Consider the following 21,701-nt stretch of genomic DNA (forward strand, 5'->3'; position numbering starts at 1 on the left):
AAGGTACTTCTGTCTGTAAGGCATGGAAGGGGAAGAATTTCAAATATTTGTGATTTGATATTTGTCCTGGTCGCACCAACTAGTCTTTTCTTCTCAATTATGCTCACCTGTGCTCTTTCGGCATTTAAATTTTCTAAAGATAGATACTGTTTCTACTTACCCAAACAGAATGTGGTGGACTTTACAAGGGGGGAAAAGAATCAAGTGGAAGGAAGTCTGTGAGATGAATTGATGAGGCCAAGGCATAGATGGCCCTCAGCCCTGGTGGCAGCCAGGGTGGAGGAGAAGGAGGTCATTAGCATGGACTTAAGGCTCTGCAGCTCCTCTTTGTTCCCTGCCTTCTTCCCTGGCTCAGTCTAATTCTAGTTACTCTGTTTATTCTCTTGTGTTTGTTTTCTTCACTTGGTCAAAAATAGGTAGACAAAAAAAAGTTGCCTTGTACTTATTTCAGCTTTTCTACTTTTTTTCCTTGTGTGTTTGGTTTCCTTCCTTCTTCCTGCCGCCTGATTGTTTCTCTGCCTTTCTTACCTTTCTCAAGTACAGGGAGTCCCTGACTTACGACGTATTCAAGTTACAATGAGCCACACTTAACACCATCCATTTTCGTTTCCTTGTACATCTTATCATTAGTGATATGTACTACATACAGTGTTGCAGCGCATAATTTGCTAATTTATCCCTCTCAGATGTAATGTTTCCAATCCCCAAAGACAGACAAAGATTGAATTTATAAAGATACTGCTAATAAAAGGCATTAACAAGGAAAACTAAAAAAAAAAAAAGAGGTATTCAACTTATATCAGAACTGACTTACAATGGAGCAGTCATTGGAACAGAACCCGTCGTAAGTCAGGGACTACCTCTATGGCTTTTCCTTGTGTTCCTAACCCTGGCTTGGTCTGTGGTCTCCACGATAGACAGAAAAGTTCAGCATTTAATGAGGGCACAGGCGTGGAGCACAGGCAAGGGCCTGAGGAATTCCCATTTCTGTTGGGCAGAGCTCTCCACTGTTGGTTCTGGCTTGCTTTGGCCCTGGGGACACACATTAATAGAATTCAGACAGGACCAGAAGTGCCTACTGCTCTATGGGAAGCCAGGAAGGAAAGATCCAAGAGGCTTACACCTGGTGAAACCAGGTTATCTTTCTTGTGTTGATGTGGGTCAGGGAGGATACGTGCAGACCAGATCAAACCGTCTTGGAGACTGGGTCAATCATAGAACCTGTTGAGGTTTCCAGGCCTGTTCTAAAGCCTGGAGATTTGGTTACGTCATTTAAATAGTCTGCAACAGACACTATTCTAAGCGCTTTTAAATATTAACCCTCACAACCTGTGACCCTCCCAGCAATCCTGTGAGGAGTGTTGTAAATTTATCATCTGAATTTTTTGGATGAGGAAACTGAGACTCAGAGAGGTTAAGTGACTTTCCCAAGGTCACACAGCTAATTTGAACCCAGACAGCCTGGCTCTTGAATCCATGCTTTTAATCACTGCACTATGCTGCCTCTCTGATTTATGTACAGTCCCTCAGGACTTCCTTTGGAGATTTCATGCCTGATTTTATAAAATATCTTCCCCAAAGTGTAGAATCCTCTGCTCGGTGCTGGGTAATGTGTGTATCCCTCTGAAATTTCTGCCTGGCTCTTGGGATATCCACCCACATCCCGTGTGTACAGTCTTCATCTTGCAGAAGATGTCAGAATCCTACCTCCCTGCTCTCTGGCTATCAGGGCACAGGAAAGCAATTTCTACCCATAAAAGTTTTAAGACATAAAATCTCATCCCAGCATATACACTGCATTATCTTCTTTGTGTGACGTGCCTTGCCCCCACATAAGCAAGGCCGTTACTCTGGGCTCTGTCACCAACCAGGGTGAATTTGCAGGGAGCCGTCCCCACACTCCCCACCCAGGCCCTTGTGCCCAGTGTTATCAATTTTTTAGATGGTTGGCTGGAGTTGGGACTGCAGCTCAGAGGTGTAGGAAAGACCTTCCGGTGAGGTAGCAAACTGGTCTGGAGAGAAGCCCATGCCCTCTGCCTCCTTACCCTGGAAGACCAGGCTGTGGCCCTGAACATCACAGAGCTGTTCGAATCCTCTGGCCCTCCGTCTCTCCTTCTGGCTGTGCCCCCAGCAGATTCCCCTGGTAAGAGCCCAGTTAGCAGAGGATTGACAGAAAGGAAGGATGAGCTTGAGTTCTGCTGCAGATGCTAACTCTGACATGGGAGAGGGACCAGGCCTCCTTGTGTAGGGGGAGGTTTGTCTCTGGACTCTTCTGCACCTCTGCCAGCTTCCTGTTCACAATCCCCAGGCCTCTGTTCATTCCCCATCCTCAGAACGCTCTTCTTGGATCTTGCTCCTATAGGCTCCGGGTTCAAAGCTGACCAGAACTGGTAGAAAGTGAATTCCTGCTAAGATATTGGCTGATAATATCTGAGATATGGCCTCTCCTCTATGTACTGTGTTTGCATCTTAAAAGATAAATAACTGCCATTGAGTCAACTCCAACTTATGGCAACCTTATGTATGACAGAACGAAACATTGCCTGGGCCTGCGTCTTTCTCATGATTGCCAGTATGTTTACGTCCATCATAAGGCTATTGTGCCAGTCCATCTCACCAAGGGTCTCCCTAGCCCTCCCTGGCCCTCTACTTCATCAAACATGATGTCCTCCTCCAGCGATTGATCCCTACTGATGGCGTGTCCAAAGCAAGTGAGTCGGACAGTGTTCTGTTGCGGTCCATAAGGTTTTCATTGGCTGATTTTTGGAAGTAGATTGCCAGGCCTTTCTTCCTAGTCTTAGTCTGGAAGCTCTGCTGAAAGCTGTCTTCCATGGATGACCCTGCTGATATTTGAATACCGGTGGCATAGCTTCCAGCATCACAGCAACACGCAAGCCACCACAGTAGGACAAACTGACAGGCGAGTTGTGTTACATCTTAAACCAAACCCATTGCCGTCAAGCCAATTCCAACTCATAACAACCCTATAGGACAGAGTAGAACTGCCCCATAGGGTTGCCAGGGCTGCACATCTTTTCAAGAGCAGATTGCCACATCTTTCTCTTGTGGGCCGCTGGGTAGGTTTGAACCGCCTACCTTTTGGTTAGCAGCCGAGCACTTCACCACTGTGCCACCAGGGCTCTGAGTCTGTTCTTAGGATTTGCCAAATCCTAATCCTAATGAGTTTGGTTTATTGGCAACTGGCGTCAAGGCCTTTTTTGAGTAGGGTATTTCCTCTGACGTCGCTGGGCAGCTCATCGAGGCTCCAAGGTGGGTCTCTGCCAGGAAAACCTGAATTGAAGGGGAGGCTTGGCCTTCGGGGAAAAGGCCTGTGTCCTGGTAGTCTGGGCGTGTCTGTTCCAGGCAGGCCTCTCTCACAGGCCGAGTCTCTGGGTTAATGAACTTTTGACCCAAGGAAAAAATACAAGGTGTCAACAGCAGAGTGGCCACAGGCAGCTGTTGGGGCAGGGGGGTGGGGGGGGGCACTTCTGAGCTGCTGAGATGGTGACAGCCTGAGCCCCACCTGCTCCATCAGTGGCTGCTGCCCCCACGTCCCCTACCGTCTTCTCTGCTTTCCCTCAGCCCTCACCACCCCTCCTGCCTCTCCCCTGCCTCCCTCCCACTTTCCTCCCTCTGCTGCTTCTCAGGAAGACCAGCTGCCTAGGTGACACCTTTTGCTTCCAAAACCTTCTTTATTGTTCTTCCTTGGCCCTTTTCTCAAAATATTCCTCTTTCTTTCCTCCTGCAATGCCAGACTACTGGCGTCTGTCCCCCACCTTGTGCAGGCTGGCATCTCTGGCTCACCATGGTTTTATAATTGCCTCTGGTTAAAATTTAAATAGATGGGTTTCAGCCCAAGAGAAAAATGTAAACAAGCCCTTTCTGCAGTCTTTCAGAAGTGCTGACTTCCAGTACTTTTGGATTCTGTGCTAGGAAATTCATTCAGCTCCTCCCTAACCAAGGAGCTGAGAACCGCCATGAGGGCTCTCACAGCCGGGAGAGCCACTCTGAATCCATTGAGAGGCTTTTAGATGACCTGCACTTTTTCTTTTAACTCAATTAAGCCATCAGGATCCAGTTTCGATTCTGGGGTGTTTGTCTGGTATATTGAGGTCAGAGAATATTTTAGCAGTCTTCATGGATGGGCATTCTGAAGAGGAAGGAAGCGAAAGGCATTGTCATTTCCCTGTTGGAATTTTTTTCTTGGGGGGAGGAGAGGGTTGTATTTGTTGTGTCAGGATTGTTGGCTGATGGAGTTGTCTTATGAGTCATGAGAATGGGAACGTTCTTGGCCAATGCAGAAAGGAGAAGGCAGGCCTGGTTTGAGCTCGTACGTTCAGGCATATATCCCTTCTTTTGCTGTTTCCTCTGAAGTAAGCAGGCCATTTTTTGGAGGTTTGAGTAAGAATACTGATTTTCTATATCCTTCTGCTTTGTGGACTTTGTGATCTGCTGTCAGGATGGATTCAGCAGTAATTTGCCATGTTTTAGTCAAAGATTTGACTGGATTCTGGCCTTCCTCTATTTGAAAACACTCAATAATTCCTCATTTCCTGCAGGATACAGTGCAAACTCCTATTCAAAGCCTTCCATGATCTAGCCCCAGCCCACCTTCACCTTCCAATATTCCAACCATAAACTGAGCTCATGTGAACTTTTCCATCAGCTCCTGTAACAGGTTCCCTTAGTCTGCAGCGTCTGTCCTAAGCCCTTCTTGCTCCTCCCCTACCTTCCTCAGCATCTTGTAGAATGCCATCTTCCCTGGGTCTGTGACACCTTCCTTGCCCTCCCTGCACAATCAGAATCAACCACTCCCTCCTTCTCAAGCAGCCCATGACCGTGCCCTACTTTGTGGCCCTATTTCATTGTCTGTTATACCCAAAACTCATTGCCCTTGAGTTGATTCTGACTCATAGTGACCCTGTAGGACAGAGTAGAACTGCCTCACAGGGTTTCCAAGGCTGTACATCTTTACAGAAGCAGACTGCCGTATCCTTCTCCCATGGAGCTGCTGGTGGGTTGGAACTTCTGACCTTTCGGTTAGCAGCCAAGTGCTTAATCACAGGGCTCCTTTGTCTATTAAAGAGCCTATTTTATATGTCAGTTTTCCTGGGTGGCACAAACGGTTTGCACTTGGCTTCTAACTGAAAGGTTGTTAATTCTAATCTACGCAGCGGCGCCACAGAACAAAGGCCTGGTGATCTGCTTCTATAAGATGATAGCCATTGAAAACCCTATGGAGCTCAGTTCTACTCTGACACACATGGGGCCACCATGAGTGGGAGTAGACTTGACCACAGTGGGTTTGGTTTTGGTTTGGTATTTACAAATCAGCTGCCTGCACTAGATACTTAGCTCTTGCTTGCAGGATGATTTAGCATATCCCCCCAGGTTGCCCTGCCTAGCGCCTGGCCCGTCATAAGTGCTCAATACATCTTCAGTCTAGTTTTCAACCTCTCTGAAAAGTTGGTGTCAATATTTTTTTAAAATAGCTCTTGGGAGGAATTAAGAGGAGCAAACAAAGGATTATGGAGTCAGACAGACTTAAGTTAAATCTAAACTCTGCTGAGTATTAGCAGTAGGATTGATGCCTAACAACATTTCGGAGCCTCAGTTTCTTGATCTGTAAAATCAAGATAATTACATCTCGTGTATGGGTTTTAGTGAGAAAAGTAAAAGTAAAGTACCTAACACAGTTCTTTTTCTTCCTTACCCTTCCTTGATGTTGAAACATTTTGCACTTGAACATGAATCTTACTGTGTTATGTGTGTTCTAGGTGCCGTCGAGTTGGTACCGACTCATAGCGACCCTCTGTACAACAGAACGAAACACTGCCTGGTCCTGTGCCATCCTCATAATCATTGCTGTGTTTGAGCCCATTGTTGCTATGTTTGAGCCCACTATGTCAATCCATCTCGTAGAGGGTTTTCCTCTTTTTCGCTGACCCTCTACTTTGTTGCTGTTGTTAGGTGCCATTGAGTTGGTTCCAGCTCATAGCCACACTATGTACAACAGAACGAAACACTGCCCAGTTCTGCGCCATCCTCATAATCATTGTTATGTTTGAGCCCATTGTTGCAGCCACTGTGTCAATCCATCTTGTTGAGGATCTTCCTCTTTTTTGCTGACCCCCTACTTTACCAAGCATGATGTCCTTCTCCAGGGACTGGTCCTTCCTGGCAACATGTCCAAAGTATATGAGACGAAGTCTCAACGTCCTTGATTCTAAGGAGCATTCCAGCTGTACTTCTTCCAAATCAAATTTGTTCACTCTTCTGGCAGTCCATGGTATATTCAGTATTCTTCTCCAACACCACAATTCAAAGGCATCAATTCTTCAGTCTTTCTTGTTCATTGGCTGGCCAGCCTTCCCATGCATATGAGGTGACTGAAAACACCATGACTTGAGTCAGATGAACCTTAGTCCGTAAGGTGAGATTTTTGCTTTTTAACACTTTGAAGAGGTCTTTTAGAGCAGATTTGCCCAATGCAAAGAATCCTTCGATTTCTTGACTGCTGCTTCCATGGGTGTTGATTGTGGATCCAAGTAAAATGAATCCTTGACAGCCTCAATATTTTGTCCGTTTATCATGATGTTGCTTGTTGGTCCAGTTGTGAGGATTTTTGTTTTCTTTATGTTGGGGTACAATCCATACTGAAGGCTGCAGTCTTTGATCTTCATCAGTAAGTGCTTCAAGTCCTCTTCACTTTCAGCAAGCAAGGTTGTGTCATCTGTATATCCCAGGTTCTTAGTAAGTCTTCCTCTAATCCTGATGCCATGTTCTTCTTCATATAGTCCAGTTTCTCAGTTTATTTGCTCAACGTACAGATTGAATAAGTATGGTGAAAGGACACAACACTGATGCACACATTTCCTGATTTTAAACCACACAGTTTCCCCTTGTTCTGTTCAAATGACTGCCTCTTGATCTTTGTACATTTTCCTCATGAGCAGAATTAAGTGTTCAGGAATTTCCTTTCTTCACAATGTTATCCATAATTTGTTATGATCCACACAGCTCAATGCCTCTGCAGAGTCAATAAAACACAAGTAAACATCTTTCTGGTATTCTCTGCTTTCAGTCAAGAGCCATCTGATGTCAGCAATGATATTCCTCATTCCATGTCCTCTTCTCAATCTGGGTTAAATTTCTGGAAGTTCCTGTCGATGTATTGCTGTATCTGTTTTTTTAATTATCTTCAGCAAATTTTTACTTGTTTGTGATATTAATGATATTGTTTGATAATTTCCTCATTCTGTTGGATTACTTTTCTTTGGAATGGGCACAAATATGGATCTCTTCCAGTCGGTTAGCTGGGTCGCTATCTTCCAAATTTCTCGGCATAGATGACTGAGCACCTCTAGTGCTGCATCCATTTGTTGAGACATCTCAATTGGTATTCCTTCAATTCCTGGAGCCTTGTTTTTCACCAATGCCTTCAAAGCAGCTTGGACTTCTTCCTTCAATACCACTGGTTCTTGATCATATACTACTTCCTGAAATGGTTGAATGTTGACCGATTCTGTTTGGTACAGTGACTGTGTATTCTTTCTGGTACAGTGACTGTGTACTCTTTCCATCTTCTTTTGATGTTTCCTGTGTTGTTCAGTATTTTGCCCATAGAATCCTTCAGTATTGCAACTCGAGGCTTGAATTTTTTCTTCAGTTCTTTCACTTTGAGAAATGTCGAGCGTGTCCTTCCCTTTTGGTTTTCTGATTCCAGGTCTTTGCACGTGTCATTATAATACTTAACTTTGTCTTCTCGAGCTGCTCTTTGAAATCTTCTATTCATCTCTTTTACTTCATCATTTCTTCCTTTTGCTTTAGTTACTTGACGTTCAAGAGCAAGTTTCAGAGTCTCTTCTGACATCCATTTTGGTCTTTTCTTTCCTTCCTGCCTTTTTAATGGCCTCTTGCTTTCTCCATGTAGGATGTCCTTAATGTCATTCCACAGCTCATCTGGTCTTCGGTCATTAGTGTTCAACGCTTCAAATTTATTCTTGAGATGGTCTCTAAATTTAGTTGGGATATACTCAAGGTCATACTTTGGCTCTTGTGGACTTGTTTTAATTTTCTTCAGCTTCAACTTGAATTTGCATATGAGCAATTGATGGTTTGTTCCACAGACGGCCCCTGGCCTTGTTCTGACTGATGATATTGAGCTTTTCCATAGTCTCTTTCTACAGATGTAGTCGATTTGATTCCTCTGTATTCCATCCAGCGAGTTCCACATGTATGTTGTTGTTGTTAGGTGCCATCTAGTTCGTTCCTACTCATAGCGACGTTATGTACAACAGAAAGAAACACTGCCTGGTCCTGGGCCATCCTCATGATCATTGTCACGCTTGAGCCCATTTTGTAGCCACTGTGTCAGTCCATCTCGTTGAGAGTCTTCCTCTCTTTCGTTGACGTTTTACTTTACCAAGCATGAGCTCCTTCTCAGGGACTGGTCCCTCCTGATAACATGTCTGAAGTATGTGTGTGAGACGAGTCTCATCATCCTTGATTCTAAGGAGCAATCTGGCTGTACTTCTTCCAAGACAAATTTGTTCGTTCTTTTAGCAGTCCATGATATATTCAATATTCTTCTCCAACACCATAATTCAAAGGCATCAATTCTTCTTAGGTCTTTCTTATTTGTTTCCCAGCTTTCACATGCAGATGAGGCTATTGGAAACACCATGGCTTGGGTCAGGTGCACCTTAGTCTTTAAAGTGACATCTTTGCTTTTTAACATTTTAAAGAGGTCTTTTACAGCAGATTTGCCCAATGCAATGAATCGTTTGATTTCTTGACTGCTGCTTCCATGGGTGTTGATTGTGGATCCAAGTAAAATGAAATCCTTGACAACTTCAGTATTTTCTCATTTATCATAATGTTGCTTGTTGGTCCAGTTGTGAGGATTTTTGTTTTCTTCATGTTGAGGTGTAGTCCATACTGGAGGCTGTGATCTTTGATCTTCATCAGTAAGTGCATCAGGTCCTTTTCACTTTCAGCAAGCAAGGTTGTATCTTCTGCATATCCCAGGTTGTTAATGAGTCTTCCTCCAATCCTGATGCCATGTTCTTCTGCATACAGTCCAGCTTCTTGGATTATTTGCTCAGCATACAGATTGAGTAAGTATGGTGAAAGGACATAATGCTGATGCACACCTTTCCTGATTTTAAGCCACACAGTATCCCCTATCTGTTCAAACAACTGCTTCTTGATGTATGTATAGGTTCCTCATGGGCACAATTAAGTGTTCTGGAATTCCCATTCTTTGCAATGTTATCTATAATTTGTTATGATCCACACAGTTGAATGCCTTTGCATAGTCAATAAAACACAGGTAAACATCTTTCTGGTATTTTCTGTTTTCAGCCAGGATCCATCTGACATCAGCAATCATATCCCTCATTCCTTGTCCTCTTCTGAATCCAGCTTGAATTTCTGGTAGTTCCAGGTTGATGTACTGCTGCAACCACTTTTGAGTGATCTTCAGCAAAATTTTACTTGCATGCAATATTAATGATATTGTTCGATAATTTCTGCATGTATTTCCACATGTATAGTCACCATTTATGTTGTTGAAAAAAGGTATTTGCAATGAATAAGTCTTTGGACTTGCAAAATTCTATCATGATCTCCAGTGTCATTTCTCTTACTAAGGCCATATTTTCCAACTACTGACCCTTCTTTGTTTCTAACTTTCGCATTCTGATCACCTGTAATTATCAATACATCTTGATTGCATGCTTGATCAATTTCAGACTGTAGAAGTTGGTAAAAATATTTAGTTTCTTCATCTTTGGCCTTAATGGTTGGTGCGTAAATTTGAATAATAGTTGTATTAACTGTTGTTCCTTGTAGGCATATGGATATTATCCTATCACTGATAGCATTGTACTTCAGGATATATATTGAAATGTTCTTTTTGACAATGAATGCAACGCCATTGCTCTTCAAGTTGTCATTCGTGGCATAGTAGATCACATGATTGTCTGGTTCAAAATGGCCAATACGTGTCCCTTTCAGCTTACTAATGCCTAGGATATTGATCTTTATTCATTTCATTTCATTTTTGACCACTTCCAATTTTCCTAGGTTCATACTTCATACTTTCCATGTTCCTATTATTAAAGGAGGTTTGCAGCTTTTTTTTTCCCCTCATTTTGAGTCTTGTCAAATTATCAAATGAAGGTCGCAAAAGCTTTATTCCATCTGTGTCATTAAGGTTGACTCTACTTTGAAGGGAAACCCTGGTGGCATAGTGGTTAAGTGCTACAGCTGCTAACAAAAAGGTCAGCAGTTCAAATCCACCAGGCGCTCCTTGGAAACTCTATGGGGCAGTTCTACTCTATCCTATAGGGTCATTATGAGTTGGAATTGACTCGACAGCAATTGTTCTTTTTTTTTTTTTCCTACTTTGAAGAGGCAGCTCTTCCAACCTGAGGGACTCATCTTCCAGCACTATATCAGACAATGTTCTGCTGCTATTCATAAGGTTTCCACTGGCCAATTTTATTAGAAGTAGATCACAAGAGCCTTCTTCCTAGTCTCTTTTAGTCTGGATGCTCCACTGAAACCTGTCCACCATGGGTGACCCTGCTGGTATTTGAAATACTGGTGGCATAGCCTCCAGCGTCACAGAAACACACAAGCCACCACAATACGGCAAACTGACAGACAAATGGTAGTTAATCTTGTTAGTAATTAATTTTATAGATATGTGCTTCATATTCCCATTAGTAATACAACCTTCCTTGATATAACAGCTTCTTCTCAATTGTACTTGCCATGTTATCAAAGGCTTATCTTGTAAGTGGGGTTTGACTTACCTGTTAGTTACCAGAGGAAATCCTAGCACTGGGAATGATGACAGTGCAGCTGCTTTTTTTGTTGCTGAGTTACTTTCACATGTAGGGGTAGTCCTCACACCACCAACCTGGTCTCTTCCAATGTTAACTTTAAAGACGACAAGAGACAACCATTAGCACACTCTCCTCTCTCCCCTTTCACTGATGGAAGGGCAGCTATGAATTCTGTTTGTCCATCCAGTATTTATTGAATGTACCAAGTATTAGGAATAAAAGGTGAATCAATCATCTGATTCAATCTAATGGGCTTGGGAAGAGATAAGCACCTAACTTAACAAGGATTGTAGGGTACAAAGCAGAGGGCAGTCAGAATGTCAGGACAGGCTTCTCAGAGAGAGTTGATACTTGAACTGAGTGTTGACATATCAGTTCACAGCTGTCAACAGACATAGGAGGACAAAGCACTTCAGGCAGAGGAACTCCAACTCTTGCTCCTTCTCCTCTTTTCACTACCAATAGCCAGAAACATCCTACTCTACCATCTCTAACCTGTGCAGCTCCTTTTCCTTGGTCCAGGTGACATTCGCCCTTCCTTGGAATCAGCAACGTTATCAGTGCTCCTTCGCATCAGAGAGCTGACATTAGAAGCTCAGCCGCACTTCTGTTGCCAGGCCCAGAAAACAGCTAGAGTGCTTTGAGCTCCTGGGGGAGGATGGCAGAATCAAGGCTGTGCGTGTGTGCGTGCCTGTGAGTGCTTATCTGGGTCTGTGTGTATGTGAGTTTGAGAGTGTGTGGGTGGGTGTCCATTTGGATGGGGGGCTAGATGTTTATGTGCAGGTGTCTCCCTAGAAAACAGAAGTGGAGATTCAGAAAACAAAGTGACAGTGCAGGATCTCATAGACCAGCTGAAAAACTGTTCAGAAAAGGGGGAGGTTAAGACAACCTCAACTAAAACAGAACAAAACAGAGAAGGAAGTTGCTTTAGAAGAGGAAGAATGTCACTGTCATGCTGAAGAGCCACAAATGCCACAAAATAAAAATAAAATGTGTGTTTCTTATTTTACCCAGTCAAATGTTATTAAATATGATCTTTTTTACAGCATGATTAAAATTACCAAAACAATAATATTTAGTGCAGAAAATATGGGTAACACAGCAAAACACACAAAGAATTGCTATGATTTTTAAAAATGACATGCATCAGATCTTATATTATGTACTTGAATCAGTGATTGATTATAACTTTGCCTTCTACCTCCATGTAAGAGATTTTTCTCCAGCACTTAAAAAGTAATAATAAAAAGTTCCAAAATGGACTTACTGGAGAACATTTAAAAGGTCTCCTTACGATTAGCACAACTTGATAACTTTAAATAACTCACAAAACCCGTTGCTGTCGAGTTGATTCCAACTCATAGTAGAACTGCCCCATAGGATTTCCAAGGCTGTAAATCTTTACAGAAGCAGACTGCCACATCTTTCTCCCTCGGAGCAGGTGGTAGGTTTGAAACACAGACCTTTTCGTTAGCAGCTGAGTGCTTAACCACTGCACCACCAGGGCTCTTTTAAATTTTAAAAAAGATATTCTAATAATGTCAGAGGAAGAAATATAGATCCCAGGAATGTTATTAAAATTGTGCCATTCTGGTTCATGCAGAAATATTAGTCCCTTTTACCAAAATAAAGTAAAGAGGTAGTTTTCCTTTTGATTAGACTCCTGTAACTACACAAATGTAAAATGTATAGCTTTCGGTGAGGGAGTTTTTATAAAAAGTTCGTATGACACTGGAATAAGCTTGGCATTCAGGTCTCAGATGAGTCTTTTGAATCTACTACTTTATAAATGTAGTCATAGGTGTTGGCTTTCCATCACCTTTGTAGAATTATAATGGCATCAAATGATTAGCTGATTTGCCAGTCTCACACATAGCCAGAAGTATATTTTTTGGCAATGAACTAGGGAAGTTTTATGTGCTTTGGTTAAAATGAAAAACAGTACTTTCCAATTGAATAAACAATTAGTACATATGCTAATTTACTGGGAAGGGTAACCAGTGAGTGGGGCTTGAAGTAGAAAGAGTAGAGAGAAATTGACTTGGGACAAAAAAAGCAATCGATGAAAAAGGGGGAACAAGTAAATATGATGCTCACTCTGCTATGCATACAGTAAGTATACTATGCATATAGTAAATATCCTTGAAGGAAGGAAGGAATGAGTGAATGAGTGACAAGTATAAAATGGCATAATGACTAATTCAAAATGTAGTTTAAATTTTGCTTCAGGACAGGGATGTGACATCTTATTTCTTCTGTGATACTTGCCTTGGTGATATATAAAGATATGTCATTTTCAGAAGTTGTGAGACCCTCAGAAAAAGAAAACATCTAAAAAATTAGTTTTGGGGGAAATGAAATCTATGCAAAACTAATTTTTTTGGTTTTTTGTAAGTCTAAATTTAATGTTACATTAGGAACATAAAAATGTATTAGGTATAAATTGGTTTATTCACAAAATTATTAAATATTTCAAATGATGATTTTTTTCACATTTATTAATTGAAATTGTTTTGTTTTAAGTAATTACTGATACAGCTACAAGCTTCTGAACTCTAACAGATAAAATATCATTTGATATTTGCCAGTTGAGGAGAAACCAGCAAAAACTTTGTAAGAGAAGAAACCATAAACATCATAGTAAAAACAAAACTATAAATTTATATATTTTTTCTAGACCCACTATCCTCCATAAGGCATATGTTTTCAGAAAATATACTGAAAAAGCACTGGTTTTCAGAAAATAATTTAAGGGGGGGTGGGAGAAGAAGGAGATTTAAAAAAAAAAAAACACCCAAACCCATTGAATGCAACTTTTTTTTAAGCATTTAAATTTTTGTTTAATGAATGAACGCCCCCAAATTTGCCAGCTTCCCTTTTTTTTTTTGGACTTCCACATCTCCAGGAACTCTCCCTTTGGACGCGTTTCCTGACTCAGAACTTCCTGAGTTTCTTCAATCCCACTCCATACGTGTTACCCAAACTTCCTACCCCACTTTATGTTCTGGGAAGTGTATCCTTTCTAATGGTGGTCCCAAGGGATGGGAAAGCACAAAGATGATGTGTTAACTTAAGATACTAAGTTATGTTTTGCATCTTAGATCTATAGAGATCTTTCCTTCAATGAGTGGCCGGTCATCTTAATTCCTGCTCTTCTGTATGGAAGATCTTAGCCTCAATTTCCCTGGAGATCCAAGGATCTTTGCTCTTTGTCCAAAATACCTCTCTCCCAAAGCAATTTCCTCTCCTCTGAGAAGTGCTGTCGGGTCAGGCTGCACTGCCCTTGAACCAGACAACTTTCTCTGCTTGTCTTTATCTGTCTAAATAAAGCTAACCTACATTTGCTGTCTAATTCATTCAGATGCTTGCTGATGCTATTTAAGGCATCCCTCAAGGCTCAGTAGAAAACAAGATGCGTTATCTCCAGTGGGGAACCTTTAAGTTTGTTGGTCATTTAAGGAATTCAAGAGTCTAAAGAATCCATTTGGTCTTCACTAGTTCAGCCATGAAGGACAGAGGAGCTCTTGGTGTTTTTTAGTCTAGGCAGTCTTCTCTGACTTGTACACTTACGAGATCAGCTGATAGAAAAGGAGGTCACCAGAAAGAGACTCAAACAGCAGTGGTGGTTCAGTGTAGAATTCCTGCCTTCCATGTGAGAGGCCTGGTTCAGTTCTTGGCCAGTATACCTCAGGCACAGCCACCACTCGTCTGTCAGTGGAGGCCTGCATGTTGTTACGATGCTGAACTGGTTTCAGTGGAGCTTCCAGACTAAGACAGACTGGGAAAAAAGGCCTGGTGATCTACTTCTGAAAATCAGCCAGTGGAAACCCTATGGGTCACAAAAGTCCAATCCACAACCAATCATGGGAATGGTCCAGGACCGGGCAGCATTTTGTTCTGTTGTGCCTTGGGTTGCTGTGAGTCAGGGGCTGACTCCATGACAGCTAACAACGACAGAAAGAGACTCGGACAGTCTTCTTGTCTCCAGGCTTCATGAAGTCCAGGTTTTCTGAAGATTAATTTCTCAGCGGGGTGTATTTTCCACTTTGGGCTTTGATGATTGGTTAGTCCACTGTGAGTTTAGTTCCTCTAAGGGAACAATGTGAAGCTTTGAAAGGAGATTTCACCTTCATAAACAGGCATTCCGTGAGCTTTTGGCTTGTTTCCACCTCCCCCTCCTCAACCTCCATCTGACATCTTGTTAGAGAATCCTTCTACATGCCAGGGAGGAACAAGAGATTCTAAACAGGGAAGGTAACAAAATATTAGGGTTGTAAATAGGACTCCACTGAGAACTTATATATGACTGGGAGTTCAGAGAGATTTCAGATCTGTTGTTTGTTTCTTCAGATCTGGTATTTATGTCAGTCTGTGGGCTTGCCTAGTGGGAGAGAGAGCTGGTACAATGGGATTGTTTTAACCATTAGTGCCCTGCTGCTACCTCAAGCATATGCTTATTATCAGCATCCACTTGTTCAACCACGACTTTATGACGTCCACTGCAGTGAGTGAGTCAGACGCCACAACGGTAGCAGGTCTATTCCTTCTCGCCGTCACCTAGGAAACCAATGCATCATCCACAGGAAGTGAAGGCCCGGATGGGGAGTGTGCCCAGATCGGGTTATAAAGCTGGCAATGAGTTTTTCAAAGGAGGTCAAATAATAATGCACAGAATCTTAGCCTGGGGTGGTAGGTGGATCTAGCCTCTTAGGGTGTCAGGCAGAAAGACCAGGAGAAACTAATCAGCTAAAAGCAAGTAAGATGTCTGCAGTGTAAGAAAGTGACCAACGACAAGGGGTATGGAGACATACTTTAATTCTCCCAGACATCAAGCAGCATTTATTCACCCACTGGCTGAGGGTAATTTTTGTACTTTTGGATAGTGTGTGAATAAGATAAGGAGATTGATAGCACATCAAACCAGGCTTTTCTGCCAAATGAAATGTATACCCCCTTTTTCATGGTCACTATGGGTGATACAGAGCCCTGGCAGCACGGTGGTTAAGAGCTCAGCTGCTAACCAAAAGGTCAGCAGTTCAAATCTACCAGCCACTCCTTAGAAACCCTATAGGGCAGTTTTACTCTGTCCTATAGGGTCGCTATGAGTTGGCATCAACTTGATGGCAGCGGGTTGGTTTTTGGTTTTATGCGTGATGCAAGTGGTTAATGCACTCGGCTGCTAACCAAGCACCTTGGAAGAAAAGCCTGGCAATCTACTTCTGAAAAATCAGCCACTGAAAACCCTGCGGAGCACAGTTCTACTCTGATACACATGGGGTTGCCATGAGTCGGAATCGACTGGACAGCAACTGCTTTATCCTTTGGAGAGTTCCTTCACAGAAAACTACATACACCCTGCTCCCCTGGCCTTCTCACTGTTCCTTTCTGCTGGTACCTTATTTTCTTCCTTCTTGACCACTACAATCCAGCATAGGCCATTGGCTTTAGTGTGTACACCTTCTCCTCACTTATCAACTATCTTGTTATCTAAGATAATGAGATATTTTGCATTTACGGCAATAGAAAATATCTACTACCTGACTATTTTGCACATTAACAACATATGTCTGGTAGTATCGAATGCCAAAGTTGAGGCAAAAGTAATTCTGGGTTTGATGGTTAAGGTTATGTGTCAACTTGGCTCCACCATGATTCTCAGTGGTTTGGCAGTTATGTAATGATGTAATCTGGCAGTTATATAATGATGTAGTCATCCTCCATTTTGTGATCTGATGTGGTCATTCTCTATTTTCCCATAATGCCAACTTTCACATAACAACCTGGTCTTTGGAACATAACCATGTTGATAAGTGAGGAGAGGGTGTATATACAGTTTACCACACAGTATCCAGACATCTGTGGATACAAGCTTAGTACAGCTGAGAAAAATTATCTGTACCCTTTCATGTTGTTTAATGAACTTAATGTTTCTAGGCGGATTCACACTCCCATAGTGCTATGGGTGAGAGAGTCCATTACATAAAAGGACAAGGTGAGCTCTCCCAGAACTTCCTGTTTTAGAACCAAAGAATGTTAGAATGAGAAGAAGCTCAGAGATCATCTGGTCCAACCACCTAATTTTTCACATGAGAAATGAGTCCCAGGGAGGTGATTTGTCCAAGGTCACATAGCTAATTAGTGTGTATGTAAGGGAAGGGAGAGGTGAGGGAAGAGGTAGAAAGCTTGTTTATAAGCTCAAAATGAGTCAACAGGTAATATGGACATCTCACAGGCTGTTAAGATATTAAGCTGCATTAATCGAAGTATGGAGTTCTGACTGAGAGGGGCAATTGGTCTCTTCCATTATGAACTGGTCAATGTGTGCTAAGAATATGATGTTCTGTTCTAAGTACTCATTGAAAGAGGAACAATGACAAACCTGAGTGTGCCTAGAGGAGAATACAAATGGTGATAAGAGTTGTAGTAACTCTGACCTAGAAGAACAATTGGAAAGTACTACACTAGTTTGTCTGGAGACCAGAGGATTTGTTATGGATGGCATGGGAAGGAATATTGTCAAAGAATAGAAGGACTATCTTGAAGAGGGGTCAGACTTATTTTGTGTGACTGGAAGACAGCCAAAAATTGGTACAAGTTAAAGGTGATGGATTTTAGCCCCATATATATAATTTTATAATAATTTAATCTGATCAAAATATATTAAACTTACTGGTAAGAGAGTGAATTAATCCTTCATCTCTGGATGTGTTCAAGTGTTCATTCATTCATTCATTCATCCATAGCATTTATGGAGTACCTGCCATCTGCCAGTCATTGTGCCTAGGCACTAAAGATACAAAGATACCAAAACAGTCACTTCCTGCAAGGAGATCATCATCCAGTGGAGGTTGTTATCTGCAGATACCAGATGGCAGTAATCTAGAATGTTGTTGAAGAGATTCATGCATTGGGCAGAAGGTTGGGCCAGAAAGACTTTGAGGTTGTTATGGGTGTTAATTAAGGTGAGACTAACTGCTATAATAATCAAATCTAAAGCCATTTCATGGCTCAGACACGACAGGAAGTTTATTTCTCACTCATATATGATAATTCAGGGAACGAGGCCCTTCCATCTGGTGATTCTTCATTAACATGTGGCTTACTAGGTCCCTCTGGGCATTGATATCCTGCTGGCAGACAGGGAAAAAACATGGAGGACTGGATTTTTATGGACTGGCCCTAGACATGGTGCAATAAGTTCTGCTCAGATTCCATCCACTAGGATCTTGCCACATGGCCTCACCCAACAAATGCAGTCTAGCTGTGTGCCCAGGAATAAGAGGAAACACATTTGATAATTAACTAGCAAATCATCTGCAACACTATCCAACTCTTAGATTGTATGTCTATGGTGACAGAACCAAAACAGGAATCTTTTTGTTTTCTTGTCTAATAGCAAAGTCTAATGTCAATGTAATTATGTCTACATTTAATGTCTTCGTATTGAAGATGTACTGTTAAGTGAAAAAGAGCAAGGTAGAGAACAATGTGTATTGTGTGCTACTTTTTTGTATGAAAAGAGGAAGAAGGTTATCTATTTGTATTTGCCTGTATTTGTAGAAAGAAACACTGGAAGGATACACAAGAAGCCATAGGGGCCAAGAAGGGGGAAGGGGGTGGATGGAGGCATCAGTGAGAGCAAGGCTTCTCCATGTATGCCTTTATATATAGTTTTATTTTATTTTATTTACATTTTATGTTTTGTATTTAATACCTGCTTGTCTTAGTCATCTAGTACTGCTATAACATAAATACCACAAGTGGATGGCTTTAACAAAGAGAGGTTTATTCTCTCACAGTCCAGTAGGTAACAAGTCCAAATTCAGGGCATCAGCTCCAGGGGAATGCTTTTTCTGTTGGCTTTGGAGGAAGGTCCATGTCATCAATCTTCCCTTGGTCTGGGAACTTCTCTGCACAGGAATCTCAGGTCCAAAGGACACCCTCTGCTCCCGGCACTGCTTTCTTGATGGTATGAGGTTCCATGCGTCTCTGCTTGCTTCTCTCTTTTATATCGTGAAAGAGATTGGCTTAAGACACTATCCAATCTTGTAGATGTCATCAGTATAACCTCATCATAGTGATAGAGTTTACAACACATAAGGAGATCACATTAGATTACACAATCATACAATACTGGGAATCATAACCTAGCCAAGTTGACAGATATTTTGGGGGGACACAATTCAATCCATGACACTACTAAAATTAATTTAATTTTTTAAATCCCTCCTATTAGAGAAGAGTTTATTACTGACTGATCTCTTTTCATTTTCAAATGAAGAAAAGATGAGAAAAGGACTTTTTGGGAAGGTGAACAGGGCAGAACAGAGCCTGAGGTAAAAATAGTGATGAATATGGTCCCTCTCCTCTTAAAATAAGCCTGTCCTGGATTCATTATATTCTACAGAAGAAAGTAAAAGAATAATAATGCAACAGCTTAGTTTTATGTGGAACCATCCAAAAGTCTCAGAGTGCTTCTATAGCTACTATCTTTATTTTTATAATATTCTTAATAACTATGATACAAATGGTCTAAATTAATTTCTTGTTTTATAAGATAGTGTTAGAGCCAGAAATAGGAGTATAATTGTCTACAAATCCATATTAGACTTGAAGGCCAACCTTTTGATTTCTGGCTAGCATTAGCATTGGAAGTATATGATAAAAATCCTTTATTTTTTGTAGCATTTTCACAACTATTTGCTCATTTAGTCTTCTCACAGTCCATGTGAATTAATTGAGACCGGTATTATCTCAGTTTTAGAGATGGAAAAAAAAATGATGACCACTATAAACAAAGTTGAAAAGCTAATGAAAAATTGGGGGAGTGTAGCTCTCCTTAATCTATAAAGAGCTATTACAGATCAATAATTAAAAGGCAAATATCCCAACAGAAAAACTAGCAAAGGACACAAACTAAAAATTACAAAAGGAGATCTCATTAATAAACAAATAAACATTTTAATGATACATTTTTTTTCTCCCCAAAATGAGGAGAAATAAAAGAAAAATAGTATCTAGTACTGGCAAAGGTACATGGATTGTACCTTTTGAAGACTGAAGTTGTCAAAGATTTCACTTTACTTGGATCCACAATCAACGGCCATAGAAGCAGCAGTCAAGAAATCAAATGATGCAATGCACTGGGCAAATCTGCTGCAGAAGACCTCTTCAAAGTGTTGAAAAGCAAGATGTTATTTTGAGGACTAAGGTGCACCTGATCCAAGCCATGATATTTTCAATCGCCTCATATGCATGCAAAAGCTGGATAATGAATAAGGAAGACCGAAGAAGAATTGATGCCTTTGAATTGTGATGTTGGCAAAGAATATTGACTTTGCCATGGACTGCTAGAAGAACGAACAAGTCTGTCTTGGAACAAGTACAGCCAGAATATTCCTTAGAAGCAAGAATGGGTTGAGATTTCATCTCATATACTTTGGACATGTTATCAGGAGGGACCAGACCCTGGAGGACATCATGCTTGGTAAGGTAGAGGGACAGCGAAAAAGAGGAAGACCCTCAAGGATATGGATTGGCACGGTAGCTACAACAATGGGCTCAAACATAGCAACAATTGTGAGGATGGGGCAGGACTGGGCAGTGTTTCATTGTCTTGTACACAGGGTCACTGTTAGTTGGAACCGACTTGACAGCACCTAACAACAACAACACATGGAAATAAGAACACTGATTTTTTCTGGTAGGGATATAAGCTGGCAAAGCCTTTCCAGAGTTAAATTTGATGACACATTAAAGCCTTAAACATGTTCCTAACACTATAACCTAGTACCTTGATTATAAAAATTTATCCTAATAAAACATTAGAGAAACAAAAATGTATGGCAAATGATATTAATATCAGCATTCTTATCAGTCCTGCAAATGGCGGATCAAATGTCATAGTTAGGAAGTGGAATACAGAGCTGTTATTTTAAAACCATGTTAAAGAATTAGCTAAAAGCTAAAGGAAAATCCCACTACCCAATGTTCAGTGAAAAAGCATGACTATATACAGAAACTCCTTACAAGCAGGTAAGTTCTGAAAGGCTGTCAGTAAGACAAAACTGGCTAAGAGTAATTTAAGTTGGGAAAGACATATTTCCACCAAAAAGGGGGTTTGATGGTTCTTCAAAACTTTAAAACTAGGCAGAGTTATTTCCTTGCTGACATCCATTCTGTTGGTCCTCTTTTTCAAAAACAGACCAGCTAATATATATTGAAAATCAGTCGAGGCAGGTAGCCTCCATTGGTGAGCTGTGCAAGTGTCATAGGGAACTCTCTAGCAACTGCCATAAGGGAATCTTTGGTGACCCAATTATTTTCTCTTTTGAATTTTTTGCTGATACCATGTGTTTTTCACTAATGGAAGACATGCCGATTAAAGGACCAATTCAGAATTTTTGTTATGATTTATGGATTTTGATACCCATCATCTGGGATATCATATGTCCCAGTGGATGCTGGATGTAGTAAATCCTACTGATACGAAATTTTATTTCTTGAAAATTTGCAAAATCTGAGGTAAAACATGAAGACACTTGGCAATGACTGCACATACATTTTACTCTAATCTCCTTCTTCTTAGCCTTTTTATTATTTTTCATGAAACTTTTCAAAACATGGTACAATGCATTCTTCCTTACTACAAAGGCAGTACTTACAGCCTAACAGATAAAGCCAAGGGATTTTTTTATTTTTATTTATTTTTTTATTTATTGTAGTTCAGGTGAAGGCTTACAGAACAAATAGTTTCTCATGAAACAGAAGTACACATGTTGTTTTATGACATTGGTTAACAACCCCACAAAATATCAACCCTCTAACTTCTCAACCTTTTTTTTT

At 41.2% G+C, this 21,701-nt stretch overlaps 1 protein-coding gene across 2 annotated transcripts in view; it reads left to right on the forward strand.

The window, feature by feature from the left end:
• MKLN1 (muskelin 1) overlaps positions 1-21,701 on the forward strand; it is a 343,250-nt gene that overhangs the window by 97,464 nt on the left and 224,085 nt on the right. The gene's annotated exons all lie outside the window — the stretch shown is intronic.

This window comes from Trichechus manatus, unplaced genomic scaffold, assembly GCF_000243295.1.
Source record: "Trichechus manatus latirostris isolate Lorelei unplaced genomic scaffold, TriManLat1.0 scaffold00097, whole genome shotgun sequence".
Lineage (NCBI taxonomy): Eukaryota > Metazoa > Chordata > Mammalia > Sirenia > Trichechidae > Trichechus > Trichechus manatus.